Source organism: Excalfactoria chinensis, chromosome 1, assembly GCF_039878825.1.
Source record: "Excalfactoria chinensis isolate bCotChi1 chromosome 1, bCotChi1.hap2, whole genome shotgun sequence".
Lineage (NCBI taxonomy): Eukaryota > Metazoa > Chordata > Aves > Galliformes > Phasianidae > Excalfactoria > Excalfactoria chinensis.
Genome location: NC_092825.1, coordinates 44,316,796 through 44,336,594, shown reverse-complemented (window position 1 = coordinate 44,336,594; position 19,799 = coordinate 44,316,796). Strand labels below are relative to the sequence as shown.

At 36.5% G+C, this 19,799-nt stretch overlaps 1 protein-coding gene across 8 annotated transcripts in view; it reads left to right on the top strand.

Annotated features, from left to right (window-relative positions):
- The window catches only part of ANKS1B (ankyrin repeat and sterile alpha motif domain containing 1B), a 397,279-nt gene that overhangs the window by 251,940 nt on the left and 125,540 nt on the right, over positions 1 to 19,799 (top strand). The window contains exon 1 of one of the 8 annotated variants that reach the window (XM_072328021.1): positions 19,274 to 19,292. The exons of the other annotated variants lie outside the window; for them this stretch is intronic. The gene's annotated coding sequence lies outside the window, so the exon portion shown is untranslated. Of the gene's footprint in view, positions 1 to 19,273; positions 19,293 to 19,799 lie in introns of those variants that run through there. 8 annotated transcript variants of the gene reach the window in all.

Genomic DNA, 19,799 nt, shown 5'->3' with positions numbered 1-19,799 from the left:
ATTTTCACAGCATTTACTTTTTTGGTAGTATAATAATTCTCTTTTAACCCATCTAGTGTCATTTATACTACAGATTATTTAAGTAGAAAAGACTACATAAGTACTTTGCCATAATTTCCCTAATTCTATATTTGTATTTCCTTGTATTTTGACAGTAATAAGAAATGTTTTCTGATAGCAAACATTATAAAATAATCATATTTAATCTTTAAGTAAAGTCACTGAAAAGTTTGGATTTATTTTTAATAGGTTTCTCATTTTGTCCACTTAGTTCTAATTTTAAGGGTTTCAGTTATATCAAAATATGTTTTTTAACAATGAGTTTTACCTCTTTCCTGAGGTAAATCTTTGCTCTTATCATAGAATTCTTAAAACCAAGGCTTTTTTCTTTTCTTCTGCCCCACGCACTCTTCAAAACAAATTATAATCAGGTAGTGATTGGCAGCAATTTTTAGCACTAATAATCAAAGCTGAGCAATTTTAGCACCTATTGTGTTCCACCTGCAGGATCATTTTCTTGTCCTGTAACACGCTAGGTAGCACAAATGATTGATTTATAATGCAAGATAATTTTTTTATTAAAGCAACCTACTCTGCCTAGTGCCAGGGAGGTTATTGTCTCTGAAGTATCCTTATAAAATCTTCCTCCATTCAGGCAGCAAATAAATTGCCTTATTTTCTGATTTTCTCTCAAAAATCTTAGTGTTCTGTAAGACGGTTCACATTTAAGATTCAGAATGTAATCTCCAGAAAGGTCCAAACCAAGAATTCACATTCCCTCTAAATAAGCTAGACAGTAACTTCTCATTACAGCCCACAAGCTCTCTACAAAAACAAACAAACAAAACAAAACAAAACAAAGGAAACATAAAATAAATAGTCACTAAATATTCTAAATATATTCTTGTCCTGGGCAACAGTTTGTTCTGCCTTCAGTATCTCAGGAGAGCCTGGGATAAAGAGTTATGTTTTATCAACCCAACCTTTTCAGAGTTGGGAAACATGCAAGAAAAATGAATTACTGTTTAAAAATAATGTTCTTTTTTGGATCCTGCAATCCGATGTTAGTTTAGATATTTTAGACAGATTCTATTTTGAATTTTTCCCTCCAAACATGCAGCCTTTGCGTGCATTGCAATGCCTTTATTACAGTAATAATTGTACAGTGTAATAAGAGGTAGTTCCTCTAGGATATTTCATTTAGATTTTGATTCTTGTGAATTACTTGTGCTCTTTTTGCTGGAATAAATTGCTTGTGTCAAATGTGTTCATTTGCTGCCCTCAACAACTACTTCTAGCCTATGGCATTTTTAAATCGGTTATATTGATTGAAGGTCATTTTAAAGTGCCTAAAGTTTGTGGTAGATAAAAGCAAATGAACACAGTGACAGTAATGTTATAAAGCAATAGTTCTGCTTCTACTTTAAAGAAATTTGGCCATTTATAAAAATCATAATGAATTTGCATGGAAATAATACTGCAGAATTTATTACCTAATGTCTGGAAAAAGATAGATCTTTCTGTTTTATGGGGTTCAAAAGAGAAAGTCAGCCTCAAAACTTCTTACAGTATTTATCTATGGTTGTTTGTCAATGTGTCAGACATTTGATTTAGGTTCACTAATGACAGATGCCACTGGAAAAACAGAGTTTGATATTACTTATACTATTTTTCAGGCATTGAAAGCTGGATCACAACCTCTCTGAGCCAAAGTTAGGTTCACCAACTACATTCATTGGATATACATATATTGGCTGAATGCTATATGCACCTGCTTTCTCCATCATGGGAAATAATTTTATTGTCATCCTCTCTTCCACATGCATTTCTACTTGAAGATGGGAAGTGCTCAGTCATAATGTCTTTGTTTCGTATACCTTTCCAGTAACTAGAAGGAAGAGCATATACAATCATGTGCACACGTAACACAGCAGCAGAATTATGCAGAGCTAAGTACTTTAAACATTTGTGTTCCCACTTGCAATATGGTTCTACTGCATTTTAGTGAATGTAACCAAATGCAAAGCAGATTGTGCTTCCCATCTTAGGAGTAACATTTAGTTAGGATTTATATAAGCAAAAATATCAAAGCCATACCTGAGGAGGATGGATGGCAAACCACAAGGCTAGTACATAAATTTACATTATTAAAGAGTAGTTAGAGATCTGTGCTGCTGCTTTTGCTGAAGCTGAGAGCAGTTTGCAAGCAGAAATAATTCTTCTCACATGATCTTAACAATAAAGCGTACAGTAGCAGTATCACGTGACATCCACAAAAAAGAAGGTCATTTTCTTGGATTATCTACTCTGACCTGGGAACATTTTTTTCTTAATCTATGGCTCCCTGGGAAGCAGAAGAAGTAAGATGTGACTTCAAGTGAGAGGAAAAAGAAAAAATTAGAGATGTTCAGTATGTCTCTAAGCATATGGGGTGGTTGGCTTTGGAAATTCACTGGAACAAAAGCGTGGGAAAGAGGAAACTGAGAACTGGAGACAGTAATAAATGAGGGAGTTGTATGCAAGGATGAGATTGTGAGAGTGGGAAACAAATGCCATTAAATTGCTTAGTAAGAAAGGTTAGAAATATACAGGAGAATAACATACACAGAATATATAAGCATCGTTTAAAACAAACAATCAAACAAAACCAGGTCCTTATTTTGTATCTACAATGTAAATATACATTCATACATTCATACATTTCAAATATAGCAAATCATTTTCACAGTTACATATTCCATTTTGCTTTGGTCTTTCAATTTGTTAGCTTTTGGTTAGCTTGCTGGCTCTTTGCCTTAGGCAGTTGCCTTCATGGATGGCTAGAGAGCTTCTAGAACACTCTCTGAAATATGATCTGAAATTACAGGTTTTCTCAGTATTCTTCCTGCTGTTATTAGTAGACAATTACAGGAAATCAAAACAGTAATTCACAGGAAAAAAAAATGGAAGATGACTACATCATAAAATAATAAAAGGAGTAAAATATGGATATTGTTCCAGGTAAGATTTGAGTCAATGATACCTTGACAGTTTAAGGAAGATTCTTTGAAAATATTTCATTTTAGCTAAGGTAAAAGACAAAACAAGACATCTTCCTGGAGATCTTGATTTAATTTAATTCTTCTTTACACCATAACATTTTGAATGGTCACTGGAATTCACATAAGGAACAAAAGTAAACTGGCTGCTGTCTTCTCTGCATTTCCCCAGGGATTTAACTTAGGTTATTTCACCATGTCAAGGATAAAAAGCCCTCACTCTCTTGCAGGAGGCACTGTTAAGCTGAGATTTTGTGTTTATTGCTGATTGTTTTTAATATTTCTATAAGCAACAGAATTTTAGCATTCCTGTTTTGTTGTTGTTATTATTGTTCTAATAAGTATTTCTTCTTTTGTGTAAGTACACAATGAGCGACTAAGTCAAAAAAGATATTACTCATAATGGAGTACAGATCCACTAACAGAGAAGTGAAAACATTTATTTGGTTCTGAAGCTCACTTTGTTTGACTCTAAATGTACTCAGAAGGTCTGAATTGTAAATCTTCTGATGGGAAAATGTCAAGGTAAGTTAAAAATGAATAAGAATCAGAAATATGTGTGGTGATACTGCAGAAATCTGTCATCAGAATCACAACAGGCATGATTCTAAATAGTTATCTTATACTCAAATTCTTTGTCACATCCTACTGATGATTTTAAAGTGGCAAAATTAAATAACTGAATAAATAAATAAATAAATAAGAAAACTCTTTCCAGTTATCTGTCAAAGTGAGTGTAGGATGATGTGGTAAGGGAGATATCTGTGTATACCAAAGCATATTATTGAATTGTAAAAGAGATGAGTATTACTGATAATATCCACAGTCAGTCTTTACACTCAACTACGAGTACAACAATATAAATGTAGCATGCTTTATTTATTTTGGAAGCTAGCTGACACTTCTCCCTGAAGAATGCCATGTAGAATCAATTCCTCTTATTGTCTGTGCTGTTTTCTGCTTCAGCCTTTTTGTCTCAAGGGCTGTTTCCATGAAGATGTTTCAGATCTCTGTTAGCACTCACTATTAGCTTCCCACCTGAGTTTTTTGTTTGTCCTGTTCCGCTGACATGCTGAAAGTAAGTTGTAATTATACTTAAAGAACAAATGCTGCTCATTGCAATGCACGTTCGGGGAAATATTTGGAGGTTTCGTATCTCTGATGCTTTCATCGATGCAGTTGAAAAGTTGACTTGGGGATGTGTGTGTCATTGTGTGTGTGTGTGTGCAAAATTCTGGAGGTCTCTATCTTCACATAAATTTGCAGTATTTTTGTAATGCAGCACACTTATTCAGTGCTTTCGTCTGGGATTTTTGTTATTGGTGGTGGGTTTTGTTGGGTTGTTGTTGTTGTTGTTTTTGTGAGGCTCTTGAGAATGCTTTAAGTGTACAGGCTGACTATTGCAATAACGTTCAGTGAGATTTACGGATGATATGTAAAGATGTATATATTAGAACATAAAAATGGAACATACTCAAAGTATATGTTATGCAGCAAAAAAATCACTTGAGATTTCAGAGATTTTGAAAGAAATCATTCATGTTTTCTTTAACTTGTGCAAAATATACCAGGCCATACTGTACTTTAACAGAAGAGCAGTAGAAGAGTATCCCTACAAAGAGATAAAATTCAGCTGCTGTCTATGTCATATTTACAATTCAGACATAGTCATAAGAGATACATGTCTAGATTCTTGTTCTAATCATTGAAGAGATGCAGTCTTTTCTTTGATATGAATCATCCCATCATAAAGCAAATGCTTAAATTGCATCAGATGACTCATGCCTTAAAGCTGCCTGTTTCTTTCTTCTGAGTTAAATGGATCCAATCCTTACTCAGGTACTGAGGTTGCTGCTGAGGATATTTATGTTCTATAAAATGAACACCCTTCTAAATCTGAACATGACATCGTGCATGAGAAAATAGAATAGGAATTATTGACTAAAAATATCATATCTGGGAAACATAATAAGCTATAGTCAGAAAAAAAAAAAAGGGGGGGGAGGGATAGAGGTGTGTGTGTGGGGGGGGGGGGGGGGGAGGAAGGACATGTTGCCCTAGAACCATGTTTCTCCATTGTGGAAACATACTGGAAAGCCTTGGTACATTCTGAGAACATTATTTTAGTTCACCATTTTATACTAACACATTTTATCATTAAGAATTACTGGATGCTAAGTACAACTTTATTCCTTAGAAGGGTCATATACCTGTTGGTTTTTCGTTTGTTTTGTTTTCTTCTTTCAGTCCTCCAGCTATATGTCACATTTACTTCTATGGCAATTGTTATACAAAACAAAACAAATTTTGCTGTATCTTTTATAACAGATGCTCTTGGGTACATATTGGAAGAGTAGCTTAAGCAAATAGTATTTCATTTTTAGTCTCACTTTAATAACGTGCCTTTTTGTGAATAATTCTAGAATTATCCTCTACAAAGCAGATTTTCAGGTTCTCTTTTTAATATACACGTGCTCTGTCCTGAGATTGTATGCCAAATTCTGTGTCTCTTATTCAGGCAAGGCGTGTCCAATTCAAGTAGCTCAGACCCTGGCATCTGTTATCCAGAAAACTTGTACAAACATTTTCCTAGTGGTCTGTTAGAAAATGCATACGTATGTGGCATAGAAGGAATGACATCTGATTATGCTTTGCTAATACTGAAGATAGAAGAGCCACACAAGCAGAGTCATCGGGTCCCACTCATATTCCTGACATTAGTTTAGAATACCAATAAGTTTGAATACGGTTTGAATATAGGTTCTAGTAAGATATGCTATCAAAACATATTGCGAATTTCCATTAATATTTCCGTGCATCGTTTCATACCATTTTGCACATAGCACCAGCAAGATTGTATCATATGCTTCTGGGAACTGAGAGATAAAGGAAAGTACTCCTGTTTTGAAGATAGCAGTAAAAGAATTAAACACTATTATCGATACTTCTACAGAGTCCAGAGGAGACATGACAGAACTCTATATAACGTGTAAAAGCAGAAAGTTATCCAAATAATGTATTAGACAAACAAGAATCTAAAAACATTTTTTAAAAAGTAAAGGAAAAAGGGTGTTGTGCAGTAAAGTAACAGTCCTGCAGGGCAAGAATATGAGCCAGAACTCATAGGAGTCTCCCTATCCCTAACTTCTGTGGTTCAGTAGTAATACTATATTGTAACTCTCCTGTAAAGTCGAGTATGTTGCTACTTCTGGCATCATAGAGTCGTTGTAATAAGTGAAAGCTCCACTAGGTGGTCCTGGTGCTCTTCTAACAAGTATCGCTGTTAGTGCACGGCAATTTTGCTTTTTTTATTTTTTCCTTTTCTCTTCTTTCTCCCCTCATATTGTTCTCTTAGCTATTGTGAATATGTCAGAAATTAAATATTCAGCTACATGTAAAATGGCTATCTTAATAATATACTTCTTGGTTAAGTAGAGAACACTCCTGGTCAAAGGTGTGACAGTTATACAGTGAAGTTCCATTGGTAATTATAGTTAGTATTTATCGGGCAAACAGCTAGAGCTAGGGTTTGCTTAAGACTTAAAGCTTTTCTTCTGTGAACTGTACTGTATAATCACAGTAAACTTGTAATTAGTTTCCTTCCAGTAAGGTATCATTAATCCAGTGTAATTTTAAATGAGTATCCTTATTGCATATACAATGCTGCTGTCATTTAGGGTGGTGCGTGTCTGAACAACGAACAGCAACTCTACAATCATGGGAATTTTCTGTTTTTTATGGACCACTGCTTAGATAGAGTGGTGGCTTAAACAGATTTCTGCTCTGGAACTCTGCTATGGACTACAGAACTCAGTTTGCTTCAGCTGTGCTTGCATTTTCCTAATAAAATAGTGAATGCATTTCATAGGAGTGTTCATGGGTGATATTTACAGATTATTATGGATAATATTACAGAGAATACCACAGAATCAATATGATAAACAAGGTTTGCGCATCAGATGTCTGTTGATGGTATGGACTTGTAGGTAGCAAATATGAGCCAATCAACAGCAGCCTTGCTGATCCATTAGAGATCATTGGCAGAACCAATGAGATCTACAGTACAGCATAAATTCTCATCAGTCAGAAATGAGAACTCAAATCATGTGCTACAGGTGATCTCAATTCATTCGCCACTAGTCTTCAACCTTAGATATTGACTGTCAACCTGAAAATTATATTACTGAATATTCATTTTTAGAAATTTTCCTTTTTTAAGTTTATTTGTCTGTAATTTTTGTTATGCAGGCTATCGCATTTAATAAGAGTGATAACTGTTCTTAGACCAACACGGAGAAGCCATAAAACTGATAGGATAAAGTAGATATCTAAAAACAATTTTCAGTTAAAAACAGTAATTCTTTAGAAAAAGTCAATATTAGTACCTAACAACTACACTTTCCCTCTTCACAGTCCTCGCCTAGTTCTTTTCTGAACATTTTTTAAGAGCCCCTTAAAAAAAATGTAGATTCTCTTTTGCTTTATTCTCTTTTCCTGCTGGATGTGTTTTACCCTGATATTACTTATTTTGTCTCAGTTATGCTAAAACTCATCTTGACTACTGTCTTGCTTATAACAGTGCTTTATATGAAATTCTAACTACTTGGATCTCAACAGGGAGTTTTAATTAATGCCAAAAATATTCCATTTTTGTCTTTCTTACAATACTGTCACATAATCAGCAGATGAAAGGTTTAAATTTTAATGTACACTCCAGTATATCCCTTTGATTTGTGTTGTAAATACCATACAGGCAGTCTGCTCTTACTGTTTTGCTGTATTACTATACATGCCTTAAAATAAAAAAAGAAAAAGAAAAAGACTTTAAAAGTTGATACAAAGATTTGCCAAGAATAATCTAGCTATTTGACTGTGATACATCTTACATCATAATCCTATTTCTTTCCAGCATTTTTCCTCTTTCTCAGGAGGCTCATATTGTGATATGCAGGTTTTTGGATTGCTTTCTAAATTCGACATCAACTGTAAATTAAAGCCTGCTACTTTTTCCATTGCTCATCTGTAGACATTGCTACATTAATATTGTAAACTCCTCAGAGCAAGGATTGCTTTATTCTCTGATTGGTACTTGGCACAGTGGCTTTCTGAATCAAAATTGATGTTCTTATCCATGCCAACAGAAGAAAAAATGAGCAATTTCTATGTTTTTTTGTTGGTGTTTTCAATTTTATTTCCATTTGTTCAGGTGAAAAGCAGGTGAGATGGAATCCCTCTGCTTTCCTTCACCAACAGATTTGCTATGACTGCCTGCCCTGCAGTGCACAGGTCCCACACACCTGGGGGCTTGCCCACTGAAAGTTAGTCATCCTTCACAACAGAATTGTTGACAGCCATTGAATCAATCCTTTCATATTTCTTAGCTTGTGGATAACTTTCATCAGCAATTCTTTGCAAGTCTTATGGTATTACAGAAATTGCACTGGGGGTGTCTCACCCCTGGTTTACTGCAGACCTCCAGCACTCAGCTGTACCTTGTGGGAGCAGCAGTGGGGTGAAGCGGATGCCCTGTAGTTCGGCTACAGAACCTTTCCCTGCTAGTGACAATGCCTGAGCCAGAAATAAGTCAACTTTTCTTTAAAATACCAACAGAACTGTTGTGCTATCTGATTTAAATCTGAACTAAGCCAATGTGTAACACATGCTGCAGAGATCCATGGTGTTTATACTGGAATCACTTTGCAGGAGGCTGAAAGCAGTGCTTTATCACTGGCAATGTGGTGGAAAGAATAGATTTTTGAGAACAGATATAGCAAGAAGTGTCCAGAAGTGTCTGAGCTCTGCATAGGTCAGGCCTCCCTGGAGCCGTGGTGCTAAGGGCTCCCATGGGTCTGTCAGGACATGACCCAACAACCAGAGCCCAAGTAACCACAAAGCATGGAGGTGAACACCTCTTGACAAGCTTATGAAACTTAGTGAACATAGTAACTCCTTTTCTGCTCCAGTTGTTAAGAACCTCCAGAACATAATAACCTGGTTGCTTATATAATTTACATTATATCAGTAATTTTCCATATGCCATTTTGTATTTGTGATTCCAGTCTATTTAGATATTTCTGCCAGTTCATACAGTTGAATGCAATGACCTATTTACTTAAGTCTCTCCTGACAAAATTTGAGTATAATAGGCATAAATCTACTTTACTGGGGATTGCTGATGCACAGATGTAGCAGGTAACCATTTTCTATTGTGGATCTCTTTAGAACATATGTAATGTTACAGGTATATTTCGAACATTTCTACTTGGTTCCTTTTGTAGGATATCTGACTTTTTCCTTTGCATGAGAGAATCCAAGTCTTTTAGGTCTTTTAGCACTGCTGAGATGTACACAATCATGGTGATTTGGTTCTTCTTTTATTTGTCTACAGTTTTGCAAATTGATTTCCGCCTTTGCTAAGTCTCAAGTGTTAAGACTATTATTAAGTCGTGATGGTATGGATGATGATATGTTTGCTGGTAGAAAAATGACACTTTCCATAAAATATCACAACCTTACCACTGAATTATTTCTTCGGTTTCAAGGATGAGACAGTAAACTATGCTAGGTTATTTTTTATGCTTATGATTAACAAGCAAGATATTTGGTAGTTATTGTAATATTTAAGTTGAGGAAAATATAGATAGATGATTTTATAATTTTAATTTTTTTATTTAAATGTATTTTGTGGGTCTCTTCAAAATCAGGGGAGGATAATAGGTACCTCCAGGGACTAATTATCCTTTCCTAAAACGATTACTCTTTTACTTTAGCAGCCTGGCCTTTATCTTACTAAAACAGGGGAAGTTTAATCCCTCCCAGGGTTTTGAAACATTGGCATAAGATAATACCCCACATCTTTCATAGGCCCAGAACCTGTGAAATTTCTGTTTCCCTAGCTATCTTTTGTTTGCTGATTATCCCAGTAGATGTTGGGGTCAAGACATGATGCTGCTGGGGATAGACAGCTTTCAGGTATCTATATACCTTATTTACAGCAAAGACATTCCCTAGATACATTATTCAAATGGGAAATGTAGAAAATTGTGTGGAACAACTTCTGCACTGCATAAACATCATTTTAACTTAACACAGAATCTTGATAAACAATATTACAGTATTTAAAGACATACTGCAGCACTGTTGATTTATTGTGAGATGATCCTTTTGACCTGTTCAAAGGCTACCATATAATGGGTAATAAAAATTGCACAAAGTACATATCCAAATTCTGTGTAACTGAGCTCTGTCCCAGCAAAAAATTACCTCGTTACCTCTCAGTTGTGATCTCTATTGTAGTGGTGAAGGATGAGAGCCATGTTTGCATCACAGCAGTGATTGAGTGTTGAGTAATATGCCAGAAAACTGATGTTTTTCAGGTGGCGAACTTAAATAGCATAAGTTAAGTACTAATCAAGTTGCATGAAGGACACTCTGAAAGTAATGCTTCCCATCTTATTATGTTAGCCTGTGACATCAGAGGCAGATGGTGGTGGTATGGCTGTAGAGGTTGAAGCTTCCTGACAGTATTCCATTATGTTTTGTTGCTGTGCGAGAGATGGCAGCAGAGGGGCAGTCTGACAAAACAGTGTCTGACACAGAAGTGTGCATGAATCAAAAGTGTATCACTGAATTCCTTTGTGTTGCACCCACTGACATTCACTGATTCTTGCTAAACACTTATGGAGACCAAACAGTGAACGTGAGTACAGTGAGGCAGTGGGTGATATGTTTCAGCAGTGGTGACAGCAACCTGAAGGACAAGCCATATTTTGGACAGTCATGCACATCTTTAACACCACAAAATGAAGAGCGTCGTAATCAGTTTATTTATATGAATCAGTAGATTATGACCAAGGAAGTGTTCCAGAGCTGAAAATCTTCAGTGTGTTAGAAACAGTGGTGGCAGTGTTGGATGGAATATCACACAGTTTGCACCAGGGGGGTCCCACAAAGGCTCACACAGTAACTGAAAGAACACCATACACAAGTTTCTCAGGACATATTGAATCAATATGAGGCTGAAGGTGAATTTCCTGGATTGCACCATTACCAGTGTTGAGTCGTGGTGTCACTATTACAAGCTGGAGTCAAAACAGCAGACCTCGGAATGGCAACATGTGAATTCCTCATTGAAGAAAAGGTTCAACACACAGCCCTCAGCAAGTAAAGTGATGTGAACTGTCTCTTGTGTTAGGACAGGAGAGATCCTTCTGGATTTTCTGGGACCTGGACAAACCATCAGCAATGCCTACTAAACTGAAGTCAGGCCTGAGAAGATGTCAGCCTTCCTTTTGAAACATGAAAAAACCAGACCCCACACCAGTTTGAAGACCATGGAGCACACTGCTAATCCTGGCTGAACTGCCCAGCCACACCCGTTTCATAATCCTTATTTGGTGCCTTCTGAATTCCATCTGTTCTGACTGATGAAAGATGGACTGTGTGAGTGACATTTTCCTGGCAGTGACACCATCATAGCAGCTGTGAAACAGTGGGTCACCTCCACTGGTGCAGATTTTTGCAAGTTCAGCATACAGGCTCTTGTTCATAACTGGCAAAAAGCATAGAATCATAGAATCATTAAGGCTGGAAAAAAACTAAGATCATCTAGTCCAACCATCAACCCCACCATGGCCACTAACCATGTTCTTCAGTGCCACATCCACACAGTTCTTGAACACCTCTAGGGATGTTGACTCCACCACTAACCTGGGCAACCTGCTCCAATGCAGCACCACTCTTTCAGACAATAAATTCTTCCTGATATCAAACCTGGACCTCCCCTGATGTAACTTGAAGCCGTTACCTCTTGTACTTATTCTAGTTAGAATGGAAAAGGGGGTAACTCCCAAATGCATAGCTAACAGTGGTGCCTATGTTGAAAAATACTGTTTTGTAGCAGAGAATTTGCTCTATCAAATAGTGTTCTTAAAATAAATAGGAGGCATTACTTTCAGAGCAGCCTGCATCTATTATTTTAAGGGAGACTTGGTGAATGCTACTAATAAAGAGACTGAGTTAGACTGCTAACTAACCATCATTAGGGACAGTCCTCTGAATTTAAGTGATATGATTCGACTCTCACCTGTTCATCCAGAATTTCATCCTAGAAAAGCAGATGTTGAAACAAGAACGGTCCCTGGCCCTGTGAACTGTGCCTCTGAGGGTGCTAATTGTCCATCTCAAGGAGAAGGCTATTAGTTAATCAGTGTGGAATATCAGCAGTGTGGTGCCTGGGCTTATTCCCTGGCTGTTTCACTGAGCATGTTAGCCATAAACAGAGGTATCCTGTCTGGAGTGAGCAGCTTTTCTCTGCAGGCTCCAAGAACTCTAATGGGCATTACTGTTTGATCCAAAAGCTGGTTGTGATATAGTTTCACTTGGCGGGTTGGTTGTCTGCTCCTCTCTCTTTGCTTCATAATGCAAGTTGATGGGAGCACTGATGAAACTCGATGTCTGGTTTGGCATGCAAAAAAAGAGCTAATGCCTCATTCTCTTTCATGTGGTCTTACTGCATTTTTGTTAGGAAAACTTCTGAGCAAACTAGCCAAGTAATCTGGTTTTGTACGTATAAAATAAAATGCTCTGACCCACGGTTTCAAATCACATTTGACAGAAATAAATAAATAAATGAGTATTTGAATTTATATACAACAACCTATCAATTTTAGATCTCTGATCTTTTTCTCTTGGGTGCAATGGGTGAATTAGATTTGAAGCAGTCTGTATTTGTTTTTATGAGATCTATAATTCTTTCTTTCCCTGCTGCACAAAAAGGACTGTTTTCCCAGAAGTGCTTGGAGAGGAACACCAAAAAAAATATGAAGCTGTAGCCTCAGCCTTTAGTTTTTGTTCATATTCTGCTTCAGTTCACTCTCCTGTGCCGCAGAAGTAGGTAAGTAAAGATATGACTCTTTTCCCATCCGGATGCTTTATAGCAACAGGAGATTCCTGAGCCAGGAGGAGGCAGGTGCTTACCACCTGTGGTGTAGTGCACTCTTTACTTAGTTGGGTTGTGCCACCTGTAGTATCAGTATTCATAGGCAGGCTTGTTTCCCTTGGACTACAAGACTTCTGAACATGTCAGTAGTGAGTATGTAGGCTTGCCTTATGAAAATCCTCAAACAATCAGAAAGTGCACTGCATTTAGCATCTCAGAGGAACATTATGAAACACTCAAAGCTTCTAATTCTGATTATTCCAAAGCATTCAGCAGCTATCACTTGCATATTAGTCACAACGAGGACGAATGAAACCAAATGCTAAGTCCTGTCTGTCTCAGTCTGGAGAAATGAATCTCTGCGGTAGGGTGATACATCTACCTCATCCCAAGTGTTTTTTTTAAGAGATTGTGTAGTTTCTTGCATTTGCAGAGTCTACCATGCTATTGAACACCATCAAAGAACGCTCCACGGTATTATGAAGGGAGGGCAGGTATTACAGAAAGCATTCAGAAAGTGATCAAGAAAAAGAGAACACCTGTTCTGGAAGGGAAAACATCTCTCTGGACCTGCATGAGAGCTCACTGTAAGAAGTGAGGAAACAGAGGGCTATCAAAAGTAATGAAGCCACCAGAAAAGGTACTTTTCTTTCTAATATCATCCTTCTTATGACTGTGTGTTTTTGTGGGAACAGAAGTTAGAAAATGTATACAGCATCCTTTTCAGTCATTTTCTTAGTTTTACATTTCACTTTAAGAAGCTGCCTTATTTTTCAATATGCTGTTTGGACACAACAGGTATACTGGCTCCCAGAATGAATATTGAATTTCATTGTTAGCTGTCATCAAATGATACATGCCTTGCAGAATGGGAGTGTTCCTGAGAAGAAACAATAAACTTAAATTAATGTAATAGAAAACAACTAGCCTATTTCGTGGCCTGTCCAGTAATTACTATTAATGGTCAAAAAAGGTGCTCAGATGATGGCACCAGAATAGCTGCCCAACCTTTTTTCTGCAGTTGCCAAGTTGCTAAACATTATCATGATTTTTTTCACTGTGTTATTTTAGTAAGTTTGAATTTTATATCTTGAATTTGCTAGTACTGAAAACTAAAGCTTGTAAGGCCAGAATGTCACCCAGATCTTCTATAATTAAAGCTAACCAATGTAAACAGGACTCCTAGATTAGGAGTATGCAAGCTTGCAGTATCTACTGCTTTAGCCTCTTTTAACATTTGGTCCTTTAACAAGTAGTATTCCCAATAAAGTGACTTATTAATATTACATATTAAGTCCTCAAAGGATGTGAATCAGTGTTGCTTCACTGCCAACTTATCTTTCACATATTGCGTATCTAGTACTTGATGAGAAATGCACTATGCTGAATATTGCTTTTAACTCATACCTTTGATTTCTTGTCAAGATGTTGCAGTTCGAAGTGAGAAGACGCTGCATATGGTCTTACAACAACAGAAGGAAGCCAAAAGAGAGGTCAGCTGTACAACAGCTCTGAACTTATGGAAGAATAGAAGATCAAAGGATGATGTCTTCCCCCTTTTGTGCAAGGAGTCATGAAAGTAGCAAAATTCCAAGAGTACAAGTAAGGGGAAGATAGTAAGCAAGAGCAGGATATGAACCCCTTTAACTTTCCATGGAGATGCTATGCTCTGCATTTTAAAAAACAACAACTGAAAAACAGCAACAAAAAGGAATAGTGCAGAATAAAGCAAGTTAGAAAGATAAAATAATCTCCTGGACCAATTTTCTGAAGAATGAAGACACTTAGCCAGATTCGTAGCCAAGCTGTCACTATGCTTGTAGTGTCAGTGTCCCCTGTCAGGTGTGCTATATATCAAAACTGAATTAGCAGGAAAGCAGTACACTTTTGTCCCCTAGAAAAGTGGTAGAATAAAAGCAAAAGCTGGAAAAAAAAGAAAATATTTTCTTTAAGTGCCTGTTGTCCAGTAAGATGTGCAAAAATGACATGCATAACAACCCCTTCTGCAACATGCAAAACCCCAAGAGTATTCCTGGTTCTGCTCTTTGAGACAAAAGCTCTGAAAACCTCCTGGTGTACCTTTGGAAGGCAGTCTTTCAAGTCCCCATACCACTCACCTACTGGCTTTTCTTATTAAAACAAAAATATAAGCAACAAACTTCTTTCTTCCCTGCTATCATACAAACAGAAGTCTCTATTTTAAGACACTTTAATATACCTAGTTGCTTTAATATACTGAGTTATTTTATATATCCTAAAGAATGGTACCCATTTTTGTCTCCTCACTCTGCAGTGTTATCTGACTTCTGTTCGTCATGTATCCAGTCTACTGCAGTGGCCTTTGTTTTAGGAATAGAAGTCTTTCAGGATATCCTAAGCTTACAGTTCTTAGTAACCTCATTTAGCTAGGAACAAGCCTGTGCTTGCTTAGTTATGACGTAAGAACTGTAACAAAACATGAAAAGGGAAGCACAGCTTTGCTGTCAGTGAGCAAAACCTAGGATTTTACTTCTGAAACTATTCCTATATTTATTTCTATGGGCTGCTTGCTTGCCTTTCACATTATCCTTCCATCTTCCTTTGGAAGCTAGATGTGAATGAGTGAAAGTCATCTACTGGCAAATGTTCATGTTGTGGTTTATGTGCAGTAGTGAATCATGAGCCTGAATTACAGGGCAGCAATGAATTACAGGAGTCCTGAGAGTTTTCAAATTTTGCAAAAACCATAATCAATTTTAATACCAAAATTTGATCAGTTAATAAGTATCATCCTTGGAGTGCACAGCACTGGGCTCTCCATTTCTCTCACTTGCTCTCTCCACTCCAAAAGTTTTCCATCTATATGAGATACCTAAAACCATGTCTATTCTTCTTCCTGCATTGCTGTCTTTCAGGCCATCCTCAGAGTCATCTACTTGAATTATGGACATGAATTTTAAAATCACAAGCTCTGAAGTAAAAATTACTTAAATAAATTGATTTTAATACATACTATTCCAGTTTTACCACCTCGCAACTGTATATAAAAAGCCTCTGTAGACCTGAGAGAGAGCTGTCTTCTCACATTTTCTTGGGCAGAGGCAAAAAACGTTAAAAAGCCTGAGAGCATGCTGTCATTCCCAAAGTTCAAACTGACATCCTGGCTTCCTCTGGAGCACATCTTTAGTAGATTTGTTTTGGAGGCAATTCACAGCTCTGTCTCAAAGCCACATTAGCCATTCATTTTTTATAAGGTATGGAAATACTAGCAAATTTCCAAATTAACTGTTTCTGTTCTCACTCAGGTTTCTATCTACAGCAAGCAATCAGTTGTAGTAGGGGTTAAGTGATCCATGCCCAGATGGCTTCACTGACTGCAGGTCTAAAGCCTGAGAGATGGAGTTACATACATCTACTTGGGCTTAGGTTTCAGTTTCGATACAGCCAGTACAATTTACTTTAATGCCAAGTTAACAGTTTTAAAGGTTGCAAGTAATTTTTCTGTACATTTTGAAATTGTACAAATTGTTTATTTTGCTGCTTCGTGATCTGTTTGCAGAGATCCATGACTCTAATGTTTATCCAGATCCATAGTGCATATTGATTATGTGCTGATAATCAATCTCTCTGTCATTTATTTAGTTATTTATTTATTTCCACATGAAATTGATGGAAAGCTAAAAGCAAAACATTCCTCCAATAAACTTGTTGGCACAAAGCTTGTTTTCTTCTGCTTGTACTGTATGTCATAGAGCATTATTACAGCAGTTGTAACAAAGCTGAGCTCTTTCAAAAATGATAATAAAAATGGTGAACAATGTAAAAACAAAGACTGTGTTCTGTCATATCTAAAAGTAAGTAATGCAGTTGTGAGGAAGGGTGTGTACATTGACTACTGTGTGTCATACTATTCTTGCTTAGAAGTAATTTTACTCTTCCTTCACTCATATCGGTGATGACTAAAGATTTTGAAATAATTCCTCGTGAATAATAGATTCAGTTACTTTTAGCCCTTTTTCTTCATGTGATTCTGTCATGAAGATCTTATAATTTTCCTAAATGTATTCATGAGATAATTTCCCTGAGTAAGTTCTAGTGTGTATATTGTTCACAATTGCAAATATTTGAAATTCAACATCTAAGTTGTTTTAAAGAGCTTTGATTGGGTGTGTGAGTCATACAGTATTTTGCTATTCCAAGACTGCTTAAAAGAAGCTTACAGTTTTTTATTACTAGTCACATTTGCAAGTTCAAAATTTGTTGTGTTCTTATTCCATAATACTCATTTTTAAAGCTTCTTTTTTTGTCATCTGTTCTGTTATGTGACTTCTTTGTCTGAATAGGAACACAAAATTATACTCAGAATGAGTCCAAATGTTGCCAATGTAGAGACACAATTTTTCCAAGTAAATATTTCTGGAAATGCTTTTCAATCAGATCTCTCTCTCATCAACTGGCCATTTCAAATACACTTTGACATACGTGCCTGAATTTTCTCTGAATTCCCATGAAAGCAGGGCTTTATTTGGAGTAACTTTAGAACTGGGGTACTCAAATGCTGAAAACTGGTGGAGAAGTGATTTAGAACCAGTCATTTGTAAGCTGAAGTATATGGTGCTGCGATTTTTTGTACAGACAGCATTGCATTGCTCACTAGTCCAAAGTATGTGGACAACTAAAAGCTCTGGTTTTGCATTGGCAGTTTTCTTACTCCCTCAAAGGTACTGGAGTTTGGACTAATACTTCTAGGATAGAATTAAGATGAGCATATGACTTGCATACTTTAAAGTTCTGTAACTAAATCAAAAGTGTCTTTCTGACATATGAGTAATTATATACAGTGATGAAAAATTAAAGCTCTGAGCCACTAATACCCCAAGGCAGCTGTTCTGTTTTGCTGATACATCATGCTGAATTAAAATGGTCACTTTTGGCCTGCTCACCTAATTCACATGCTCTCTAATGGAATGTAATACTTTATTACATTTTGGTTGACCGACCCTTTACCTCTAATAATTTGTGGAAGATACAGAAGCAAAACAAAAGCTATTGATCTCATACTCCACAGCAGTGTAGTGCTTACTATAAAAAGTATTTTAAAAGAAAGTTATGTATGAGAACGTGTTCATTCATATAGTTTCCCAGTGTCATTAGTCACATCCAGCACTTCATTTAATATAATGTATTTTAACTGTAAGTACTTAAATCTGTAAGAAAGACTTCAGTGGGATTTTTCACATGCAAACTCAGAATATGCTTCAATTCTTTGTACGCTTGAAACTTGGAAGCATGTACTAATTGAATATACTCTATGATTTCAACTCTTTGCTCTCTTTGATAACTAAAAATAAGTATATACTAGCAAAACTAGAGGAAAATTACATATATTTTACAGCAAGCTGTAAGAGTTCCACTGAGTTTATTCAACTCAATTCAGTACTGTGTAACTTTAATTCAACAGATTTCTTAAATGTCTTAATTGCCAAATATAAAGACTCTTTTCAAGTAGCATTTCTAAGATGACTTTTATCAGCAATATGGTTAGTAAAGTTAAGTTTACTGACGTTGGTGTATCTTAACTGTCGTTTCATTCACCTCTGTACTCTCAGGCAGAAAATAACAATATATTTCCAAAACTTATAACCAAATACTGCTTTCAGTTGTGTTTTCTCATTTCAAAGTAGCTACTCACTTCCCAAATAGTTATCCTGGAAATAATTTAAAGCAATTGAGAACAGAGGATGGCCAAAGTTTCCATGTTTGTACATTTGAATTGTCTGCTTTTCATTTCTAGTAGTTGGCAGATGCTCCTTCTTGCAACCTGACACAAGTCTGCGAAGTTGTACCCACTAAATTATTGTACTGAATAAACAATAGACACATTAAAACGAAGGGTATTTTTTCAGAGAGGTTCCAACACTTAGATGAGGTAACGCTCTGACAACAAATACTGTCGTTAAAACATGAAGAGATTTTATATTATGCCCTTTGTAAAGATGCGCTTAAAATTTAGCAACACTATCTAGCAACCAAAAAGAGTAATTACAGCTTTCTGCTTCTTGTACGTTGTGAATTCATTTAACAGAATAAAGACAAGGATATCCCTTATGTTTTATGATGGCTTGTTCTTCTGCCTTTTTTTCACGCAGAGGGACAACCATACCTTACATAGGATCCCAGCAGAAAAAAACCTAGAAATTCCCGGAAGCCCTGCCATCTGTTGGAGCATAGCAGGATGGGAGCTCTCAAATATGTAGGAGTTATTGGTCCATCACCTCTTCTACACTTTCTGTAAAGAACAGAAGATAACACACAGCCCTCCATTTGAATTTTGGGTAAGCCCCTTTAACATAATTCTTATACAAGGATATTGCTGGCTTACCTGAGGCCCTTTGAGATCACTAGCTTGTGATCATCATTATCTTACTGCATTAGATAAAAATAAAGGAGTGAATATGTAGCAAACTAAATGACACCAAATGAACACAGGTTTTGCAATTTGTCTTCATGTATGAGTTTCACACCCTCAGACAGTAGCGAAGGATCATTGTTATTTATCAGTTCACAAATTTGGCAGCATAAAATAAAAGTTATTCCTTCAGCAACTGAATTTACAGAGACAGTGCCTTGCTGACTCCCCTTTAATAAATAAGGCAGTTTCATCAGATATTCCTGGCCTTCTATAAAAATACTCTGTGTCTGCTTCTTTCCACTTGGTGGAACAGCCTGAACAGACTGAAGAAGCAGAATGAAATGACATGAAAGTATTTCCTGTGCAGTCCTTTTCACTGTACTACTTTAGACAGATTATCATAGATATTAAGATAACCACTCTCTTTTTC